This window comes from Pygoscelis adeliae, unplaced genomic scaffold (assembly GCF_000699105.1).
Source record: "Pygoscelis adeliae isolate BGI_AS28 unplaced genomic scaffold, ASM69910v1 Scaffold83, whole genome shotgun sequence".
In the NCBI taxonomy this organism is placed as follows: Eukaryota; Metazoa; Chordata; class Aves; order Sphenisciformes; family Spheniscidae; genus Pygoscelis; species Pygoscelis adeliae.
In genome coordinates, this window is record NW_008824467.1 from 893,111 (window position 1) to 904,074 (window position 10,964).

The window sequence follows — 10,964 nt, forward strand, 5'->3', positions numbered from 1 at the left end:
GTCATAATATTTTTTTCTTTTTCCCCTCATGTCAACTGCAATAGTGGCAAAAACAAAGGGACAGCTAAATCCTAGAAGGAAAACCACTGATTCCAGTCATCCAGAGGAAGAGACAACATGATTGATAATGTTCTTGTACCAATGGAGGCAACACAAACCCATTTGCAGTGAACAGAAACCTGAATGAGAGGTGGTGCATCCCCCATGTTGTCTGAACAGCTTGCTGTAAGACAAATTATACAAGAACAACTGACCATGTGAAGGGAAAATAATTTGGGGCTTGGACACAGCTGTTACTGTCAGTTTAGATGGTAATACATGTCTTGGCTTGTTAGCTCTATTTACACTTATAAAAGGAGAAAAAGAGACTTTCCTGGAGCTCTGCAAAAACAAGAGTTGCCCTCTGGAACCTCAGCTGAGTTATGTGATTGGTACAAAAAAATACAACTTCTTTTTCTGTCCTTTTGAGTAGTGCAGTACTTTAGGGTTTGAGTTATGTTAATGTTTGGATAATGGTCAGCTTTCACATAAGTAATTCATATTGACATGTGATCAGATATTGCAATGTGTGGAAAAAACATTGTGCTTTTTTTTTTTTCCTTTGGTATTTCCCTGTTTTTACAGTCATGACAGTCTATGACCTTAATAACCTGCTCTTTAATTATGCTCTGGGGAAAAAGGACTTAATTTTCTTTTTCTACTGCTATTACTTGTAAATTTCACTGGGTGTCTCCCAAATTGTATGCTCATCAAAACAGTTAATTACCTGTTCATCTTTTTTGTTGTCATTCATGTACCATTTTTTCCCTCAGCTATTTCTCTTCTAGGCTCAAGGTGTCCTAATCTATTTATCTTTCCATCCTTCAGGAGCCGTTCTGTGACACTGGCCAGCCACATCACCCTTTGCTGTACCTCTTCAAGTTCTGCAACAACCTTCTGAAATGAAGATCTCTTCTGATATTTTTAAGATTAGTTTAGATTAGATTAGATTTTGTAATTAGATGAAACGGCACAAAGGATCTATATGGTGGCAGAATGGTATTTCCTGCTCTATTCTTGATTTCTCCCCTAATACTTCTTAATGTTCTGTTTGCCTTTTTGACTGCTGTTAAGTATGGATCTTATGTTTACATAGAACTGTCCCAAATGGCTCTAAGCTTCTTCCTGAGAGATAATGTCTAAGTTAAAGCCTATAATCGCATATGTATATCATTAAGAGTCTTCCCTCTTCCCATGCATGGTACTTTGCGTTTATTGATGCAGAATTTCACCCATCATTTTGTTACTAGTAAATCTACTTGACATAGTGATACCCATCTTCAACTCTTCTCAATTACTTTCTGCTCTGATTCCCCTGAAGAAATTCTATTACCAGTAGACTTCACTATTCAACCTTGCTTTCGCATTTCTTCTTCCAGATCATAAGAATATGTTAAATGGCAAAAACTTGGCACAGATCTTTGTTCGATTCCCAGGATGGTCTCCCTTCCTTCTGAAAAACCACCTTATTTCCTGCCTTTGGTTTCCTAGCTTCTACACTGTTATCATGCATGAGAGGGCCTTCCTTCCCATCTTGTTCTTAGTGTTTTTTGGGGGATCTGACAAGGTTTTTGTAAACTTATTTTCTGAAATCAACTCCCCCCCTACATTTACATATTTGCAGATTCCCTCTGGGAACTCAAGTAGAACTGTGAGACATGAACTTTTTTCACAAAAGCCCTGTTAATTCTTTCTTACTGTTATTTAATATTTATTTTCCTTATTGAGGGACAAAGTATTCCAATTAAAGAGTATTAAGTTTGTAGATGACATCAAGCTGTGAGAGATGGCAGATTTGTAGAATGGGATTGGAATTTAAAATTATCTCAAAAATTAAAATAGTCTGTGCAATTTAAAGCACAGATTAGGAAGAAATTCAAAGCACCAAACTTAGACATGATGAAACCACTCCACTAAAGAATAGGGAAACTCTACTCAACAGCTCTTTAGAGGAAAAAAAACTGTGAACTGCAATGAGTTGCAGACTGAGCAGAGGTCAACCATGCCACGTATTGTGAAAATGGAAACCACCAGATGAGAAGTCACAGTAGCATTACAAATCCACCTGCTTTTCTCAGGGCTGATGATGAACCGCTTGAATACAGGACAAGGGAAAGGAGGAGGAGGAGGTAAGGGAAGAGGAACAGGAAAAGAAGGAGGAGGAGCAGGAGAAGGAACAGGAAAAGAAAGAGGAGGAAGAGGAGGAGGAGTAACAGAAGGGGATAGAACACGAGAAGGAATAGAAACAATAAGAAAAGGAGGAGGAGCAAAATGAGGAGGTGCAGAAAGAGGAGGGAACAGGGTGAACAGTAGAGGTAGGAACAGGAGGAGGAAGAGAAACAGGAGGAAAATTAAAAAAAGGAAGAACAGGAGGAACAGTGGAAGTACAAAAAGGAGGAGAAGGAACAACAGGAGGAGGAAGAGGAGAAACAGGAGGACAAGGTTGAACAGGCATGGGAACAAAATGAGGAGAAGGGACAGGAGGAACAGGAGAAGGAAAAGAAGGAGGAGGAGAAATATGAGAAAAAGGAGAAAGAGAAGGAGGAGGAAGAGGAGGAGGAAGAGGAAGACCACAAGGAAACAGAGGAACAGCAAGAGTAACAGAAGGAACAGGGGGAGAAGAAGGAAAAACAGGAGGAGGAAGAACAGCAGAAGGGTGAGGAGAAACAGGAGGAAAAGGAGGAGCAGGAAGACAAAAGAGAGGCCAGGGGAGAAGGGGGGCAACGGGAGAAAGAGGAACGTGAACAGGAAAAGCAGGAGGAACAGAAGGAAGAAGAGAAGGAGGACAAACAGGAGGAGGAGGAACTTGAAGAGGAGGAGGAAGCAGAAAAGGAGTAACAGGAGGAAGAACAAGAGGAGGAGGAGGAGCAAAAGGAGGAGAACATGGAAGAGGAGGAGGACAACAAAGAGGAGGAAAATAAACGAGAGCAATGAGGAGATGGAGGATGATTTTGGGGAAAATGAACAGGAGAAAGAAAAACAAGAGAAAAAGGAAGAGGAGGAAAAAGAGGAAGAGGAAGAATATAAAGAACAGGAAGAGGAGGAAAAGCAGAAACAGTAACAGGAGGAAGAACAGGAGAAGAGTGTAAAAGGAAAAGGAGAATGAAGAAGAGGAAGAGAAGAAAGTATTGGAGGAGAAGGAGGACAGGGAAGAGGAGGAAGAACAGGAGGACTGTCCTGGTTTCAACTGGGATAGAGTTAATTTTCTTCCTAGTAGCTGGTACAATGCTGTGTTTTGGATTTAGGATGAGAATAATGTTGATAACACACTGATGTTTTAGTTGTTGCTGAGCAGTGCTTACACTAAGTCAAGGACTTTTCAGCTTCTCAAACTGCTCTGCCAGCAAGGAGGATGGAGGTGCACAAGAAGCTGGGAGGGGGCACAGCCAGGACAGCTGACCCAAATTGGGCAAAGGGATATTCCATACCATGTGACACCATGCTGAACAAAAGAACTGGGGAGGTCTGTCGGGGGGCGTGGGTGCTGCTCAGGAACTGGCTGGGCATCAGTCGGTGGGTGGTGAGCGATTGCATTGTGCATCACTTGTTTTGTGTATTCTTTTATCATTATTATTATTTTCCCTTCTTTTTTCTGTCCTATTAAATTTTCTTTATCTCAACCCATGAGTTTTACCTTTTTTCCAATTCTCTTCCCCATCCCACTGTGGGGGAGTGAGCAAGCGGCTGTGTGGTGCTTAGTTGCTGGCTGGGGTTAAACCATAACAATGAGGAACAGGAGGAGGAAGAACAGGAGGATGAAGATGAAGAGGAGGAATGGGAGAATTAGGAAGAGGAAAAGGAGGAGGTGGGGCAGATGGAATGGAAGAATGAGGAAAAAGAGGAACTAAAGCAGCAGGATGAACAGGAGAAGCAATAGAAGGAACAGGAGAAACTAGAGGAAAAGGAGGATCAGGAGGAGGCAGAAGAACAGGGTGAAGAGGAGGAGGAAGAGAAGGAGGAGGAAGAAGAGGAACAGGAGGAGGAACAGGACGATGAAAAAGAGGAGGAGGAACAGGAAGAGGAAGGACAGGAACAAGAGGCTAAGGAAGTACAGGAAGAGAAGGAACAGGAGGAGGTGGAGGAACAAGAATATGAGGAAGAACAGAAGGAAGAAAAGAAAGAGCAGGAGAGGAGGGGAAGAAGAAGGAACAGGAGGAACAGAGGAAAAGGAGGAACAGAAGGAGGGGAAGAGGAGGCAGAGGATGAACAGGAAAACAGGAGGAACATGAGGAGGGAGGAGGAAGAGGAGGAAGAACAGGAGGAAAAGGAATACGAGGAAAAGAAGGAATGGAAGGAAGCACAGGAAAACAGGAAAAGGAGGAGAAAGAAGAGGAGGAGGAAAAGAAGGAGAAGGTAAAGGAAGAGGAGGAGAAGGAAGAAATAGGAGAAACAGGAGGAGGAGAAGGAACAGAAGAAGGAGGAACAAGATGAGGAGGAACTGGAGAAACAGGAGAGCAGGAGGAGGAAAAAGAGGAGGAAAAAGAGGAGGAGGAAAAAGAGGAGGAGGAGCAGGAAGAAGAACAGGATAAAAGAGATAAGAAGGAGAAGGAGAAAGAGGAAGAGGAAGAACAGGAGGAAGAACAAGAACAGATAAAGGAGAGGCTAAAGAGGAGGAGTAGAAGGAGGAAGAGGTCGAAGGAAAGAAGAAACAGGAGAAAGAGAAACAGGAGAAGGAGGAACAAGAAGACAATGGACAGGAGAAGGAGGAGGAAGAGGATGAACAGGAGGAAGAGGAGGGTGAGGATGAGGAGAAGGAGGAAGGGGAGGAGAAGGAGGAAGATGAGGATCATGAGGAGGACCAGGTGGAAAGTCAGGAATAGGAGGAGGAAGATGAAGAGGAGAAACAGGAGAAGGAACAAGAGGAAAAGCAGTAAGAGGAGGAAGAGGAAGAGGAAAAGGAGGAAGAAAAGAAATGGGAGGAGGATGATCATGAGGAGGAGGAGGAAGAGGTTGAAGAGGAAAAGGATGTGGATGAGGGCAGGAGGAAAAGGAGGAAGAAGTGGAGGAACAACAACATGAGGATGAGGAAAAATAGGAGGAGGAAGAACAGGAACATGAGGGATAGGACAAGGAGTAACATAAGGAGGAGGAACAACATTAAGAGGAACATGAGGAAAGAGAGGAACAAAAGGAGGAGGATGGAAACAAGGAGAAAGGAGGAGGAGGAGGAAGAGGAGGAGGACGAGAAGGAAGAGAAAGAACAGAATTAAAAGAAGCAGGAGAAAGAAGAAGTAGTGGTGAAGGAGAAACAGGAGGAGGAAAAGGGTGAATGGCAGGAACAGGAGGGACAGGCGGAGGAGGAGGACATAACCATAGAAAGAAAGTGGAGGAACAATAATAGGAGAAAAAGGAGGAAAAGGAGGAGGAGAAGCAGTAGGATGTGGACAAACAAGAACAGCAACCACAGAAGGAGGAGGAGGAAGAGGAGGATGAGCTGGAAGAACAGGAGGATTAGAAAGAGGAGTACGAGGACAAAAAGATGAGGATGAACAGGAGGAAGAGGAACAGGAGCAAGAAGAGGAACAGGAAGAGGAGGAAGAGGAAGCGGAGCAGAAGAAGGAGGAGGAGGGGAAGGAAGAGCAGGATGAACAGGAGGAAGAGGAACAGTAGCAGGTAGAACAGGAGGAGAAGGAGGAACAGCAGGAAAAGGACGAGGAGTAAAAGGAGATGGAGGAAGAGGAGGTGCTGGTACAGGAACAGGATGAGGAGGAGGGACAGGAGGAAGAAAAGCAGGAGGAAGAACATGAGGAAGAGAAGGAAGAGCAGGAGAAGGAAGAGGAGGAGAAAAAGGAGGAAGAAGATGATGAGTAACATGAGGAGGAGGAAAGGACGAGAAATATGAACATATGGATGAACAGGAGGAGAAACAAGAGAGGAAAAAAGGAGGAGGAACAACAAAAAGAGGAAAAGGTGGAGGAAGAGGAGAAGGAGCAGAATGAAAACAGAAGAAGGAGGAAGAGGATGAACAGGATTAAAAAGAGGAAGAGGAGGAACATGAGGAAACAGAGGAACAGTAGGAGGAACAGGAGGGGGATGATGATGAAAAACAGGAGTTGGAGGAGGACAAGATGGAGGACGAAGAGGAGGATGAAGAGGAGGAGGAGCAGGAGGAGGACGAGCAGCAGGAACAGGAGGAACAAGATGATGATGAAGACATGACAGGAGGAAGAAACAAGGGGAATAGTAATAGGAGGAAAAGGAGGAACAGGATAAAGAGCAACAGGAAGGGGAGGAAGAGGAACAGGAGGAGCAAGAGAATGAGAAAGAGGGAGAAGATACGTGGTAGGATGTAAAAAGAACAGCAACTGGAGGAGAAAGACTAAAATGAACAGGAGGAGGAAAAGGAGAAAGAGAAACAAAATGATTAAGAAGAAGAGGGTAAGAGGAGGAACAGGAAGAGGAACAAGAGAAACAGGAGGAGGAGGAGGACCGGAAGAAGGAACAAGAACAGGAAAAGGAGCTGGAGAAGGAAGAGGAGGAAGAGGAGAATGAATAGGGTGAAGAGAAAGAGCAGGAGGAGGAGGAAGAAGAAGAGAAGGAGGAACAGAAGGAACAGGGGGAGAAGGAGGAAAAGGAGGAGAAATAGGAGGAAGTGGGGGAACAGGAGGATGTGGAACAAGAGGAGGAAGAACAGAAGGAATAGGCAAAAATGGAGAAGGAGGAACAGCAGAAACCAAAGAATAAGAAGATTAGGAGAAGGAGAAGAAGGAACAAGAGAAGAAGAAAGAGGAGGAACAAAAGGAGAAGTGGAATGAGGAAGAAGAACAGAAGAAGAGGAGGAGGTGGCAGAGGATGAAAAGCAGGAACAGGAGGAAGAGGTGGTGCAACAGAAGGAACACAAAGAACAGAAAGAACAAGAGAAGAAATGAGGAGGAGGAGTAGGAAGGACAGGAAGAGGAGGAATAGAAGGACCAGGAAGATGAAGAGGAGAAGGAACAGAAGGAAGAGGAACAGGAGAAAAAGGAAGGACAAGCGGGAGGAGAGGAATGAAAAGAAAGAACAGGAGGAGGATAATCAAGAGAAAGAGGAGCAGAAGGAGAAGGAGGATGAAAAGGAGGAAGAGTAAGAGGAGGAGAAAGATGAGGAACAGGAAGAGGAGGAACTGGACAAAAAATAAAATAAGGAAGAGAAACCTAAGGAACAGCAGGAGGAATACAAGAAGGAGGAAGAGAAGAGTAGGAACAGGAGGAACAGGAAGAACAGGAGGAACAGGATAAGGAGAGAACAAGAGGAACAGAAGGAACAGGAGGAACAGGAGGAGAAGGAGGAGAAGGAAGAGAAGGACCATAAGAAGGAAAAGGAGGAGATGGAGGAGGAAGAGGAGGAGAAACAGACAGGACAGGAAGAATGAAGAAAATGAAGGAGGAATAGGAGGAGCAGGAACAGAAGAAACAGGAGAAACAGCAGAAGAACCAGAGGAAGAGGAGAGGAAGCAGAAGAGGTGGAGCACGAGGAACATAGGAATAGGGTGAGGAGGAGGAGGAACAGGAGAAACAAAGGGAGGAAGAGGAGAAAGAACAGGGGAAATGAGGAAAAAGAACATGAGAAGAGGAGGAGGAGGAGAAAGAGAAGTAGGAACAAGAGAGGATGAGGAGAAGGAAAAGGAGGACCAACAGGAAGAACTGGAGAAGGAGGAACAAAAAAGGGAGGAAGAGGAAAAGGATGAGAAACAGGAAGAAGAGGAGGAACAAGAGGAGGAGAAGGAGTAGGAGGAAAAGAAGGAACAGGAGGAGTAGGAATGGGAGGAAAAGAAGGAACAGGAATAGGAACAGGAACAAGAACAGGAAGAACAGTAACAGTAACAGTAACAGGTACAGGGACAGGGACAGGGACAGAAGGCAGAGGAGGAGGAGGAATAACAAAAGGTAGAAGAGGAAGACAAAGAGGAAGAGAAGGAGCAAAAGAAGGAGGATGAGAAGGAGGACAAGGAAGAGGAGGAGGATGAACAGGAAGAGTAACAGGAAGAGTAACAGGAGGAACAGGAGGAAGGGGGGAGGAGTGGGAGTAACAGGAGGAAAAAAAGGAGGACAGGAGGAGGAGGAATAGCAGGAGGTAGAAAATGAGAAGGAAGAGGAACAGCAAGAGGAGAAGGAGGAGGTAAAGGAGGAGGTGCAGAAAGAGAAGGAAACAGGATGAACAGTAGAAGGATGAGAAGGAGAAGGAAAAGTAGGAAAAAGAGGAGAAAAAGGGGAAATGGGAACAGGAGGAGGAAAAGGAGGGTGATGATGATGAGGTTTAATAGGCACAGGAAGAGAATGAGGAGGAGGAACAGGTGGAAGAAAAGAAGGGGAAGGAAGAGCACAAGGATGATGAAGAAGAGGAGGAGGAGGAGAAGAAGGAAGGGGACAAGGAGGAACATGAGGAGGAGGAAGAACAGGAGAAGGACCATGAGGAAACAGGAACAGCAGAAGGAATGGGAGAAGAAGGAAAAGGAGGGGAGAAGAATGAGGAACAGGAGGAGGAGGGACAGCAGAAGGACAAGAAAGAACAGAAGGAAAAGGAGGAAGATGAAGCAAGAGGAGGAACAGCAAGAACAGAAGGAACAGGAGAATAAGGAACAGGACCAGGAAAAGCAGGAGGAACAGGAGGAAGAAGAGTAGGAGGACAAACAGGGCCAAGAGGAATAAGAAGAGCATGAGGCAGAAAAAGAGGAACAGGAATGAGAAGGAGGAGCAAAAAGAGGAGAATGTGACAGAGAAGGAGGAGAACAAGAAAGAGGAGGAAGATTAACAAGAGCAAAATGAGGAAATCGAGGATAATTTGCAGGAAAAGGAACACGAGAAAGAAAAACAGGAGGAAGTAGAAAAGGACAAAAAGCAAGAAGAGAAAGAGGAGGAGGAGAAAGAGGAAGAGAAACAGAAAGGGGAGAAAGAAGGAGGAGGTGGAGGATAAATAGGAGTAGGATGTTTAAGAACAGAAAGAATGAGGAACAGGAGGAGGTGGAGGAGGAACAGGAAGAACAGGAGGAGGAGTAACAGGAGGAGGAGGAGGATGAAGAGGAGTAGGAGGAGCAGGAACAGGAGGAGGACAATCATTAGGAACAGGACAAGGAAAAGGAGGAACATGACAAGGAGCAGGAGAAGGAACAATCACATGAAAAGGAGGAAGGTGAAGAGGAGAAGCAACTTGAGGAGGAACAGGAGGAAGGGTATGAGAAACAGGAGGGGGTGGAGGAGGAAGAGGAAAAAATGAGAAGGAGGAAGGAAAGGAAGAACTTCAGGAAGAACAGGAGTGGCAGGAGGAGGACGAGAAACAGGCATGGAGCAGGAGGATGAAGGGAAAGAAGTAGTAATAGTAGTAGTAGGACAAACGAGGAACAGCAACAAGAGAAAAAGGAAAGGGAGGAACAGAAGGAGGAGGATAAAGAGGGAGAGGCAGAGGAGGAGATACAGGAGGACGAGGGGAAGGAGGAGGAGGAACAGGATGAGGAGGAACAACAGGAGTAGGAGAAAGATGAGAAGAGGAGAAGAAACAGGAATAACAGGAGGAACAGGAACAGGAGGAGGAGTTGTAGGAGAAAGAGGAACAGGATGATAAGGTGGAGGAGAAGGAGGAAGGGAAGGAGGATGAGGATGAGAAGAAGGAGGAACAGTAAGAAAAAAAGAAGGAAAACCTGGAGGAGTGGAATGAACAGGAACAGCAGCAGGAAGAACAGGAGGAGGAAAAGGTAGAACAGGAGAAAGAAAAGGAGAAGGAAGAGGAAGAGGAGGAGGAAGAGGAAGATGATGATGAACAAGACAATGAGAAAAAGAAAGAGGAAGATGAGAATGAGGAGGAACACAAGGATGCCAGGAGAAAAAGGAGGAACAAGACAGGGAGGAACAGGAGGATTAGAAAAAGGAAGGGAAGAGCAGGAGGAGGAGAAGGAGGGGGATGAGCAGAAGGACAAGCAGGAGGAACAGGAGGAACAGCAGGAAGAGGAAGACCAGGAAAAAAAAAAAAAGAGGAAGAGGAGCTGGAGGAGGAGAAGGAAGAGGAGGGAGAGGAGCAGGAGGAGGAGAATGAACAGTGTAAAGTGGAGGAGAAAGAGGAGGAGGAACAGAAGAAGGAACAGGAGAAAGAGGAGAAGAAAAGGAAGGAGAATGAAGAAGAAGAGGAGGAGGAATCTGAGGGAAAGAAGGATGATGATGATGATGATGAGAAAGGGGTGGATAACAGGATGAGGAAGAAGAAGAGGAGGAAGAAAAGAAGCAGAATGAATGGAAATGGAGGAGGAACAGGAGGAACAGCAAGAGTAAGAGGAGGAAGAGGAGGAGCAGGAGGAGAAAAAAGAGGAGGTGGAGGAAGAAGAAGAAACAGTAGGGGCAGGAGGAGGAAATGGAAAACCAGGAGGAACAGAGGAACAGGAGATGGAGGAATTGGAAAAGAGAAGGAACAGAATCAAGAAGAATAGGAAAACAGAAAGAGAAGAATCAGGAGGAAGGGGAACAGGAGGAGGAGGAGCAGGAGGAGGATGAGGAGAAGAAGAAGAAGAGGAACAGGAGGAAGAGGAGAAGGAGGAAGAACAGGAAAAACAGAAGGAAGAGGAGAAGCAGAAGAAGAATGTTGCAATGTTTTTGCTGAGGCATAAAGATTAGAGAAAGTAGATCTTCCTCACAAGCGTGCACACACACACACACACCCCCTCAAGGGGAACAAACAAAATTTCTGGGGCTACAGTGTATTATTCGACTTGCATCAGATATTTGTTATCAGAGGAGTTGTGTACATCTGTATTGGGACTGGCTGGGATGGAGTTAACATTCCCCACTGCAGTCCACATAGAGCTGTGCTTTGTGTTTGTAGCTAGAATGGTGTTGATAACACACCACTGTTTGGGTTACTGCTGATCAGTGCTCCTACAGCATCAGGGCTGTCTCTGCAACCTCTGTGCCACCAAAAGCCAGTGGGCAGGGCATGGACCAGAGGTTGGGAGGGGACATAGC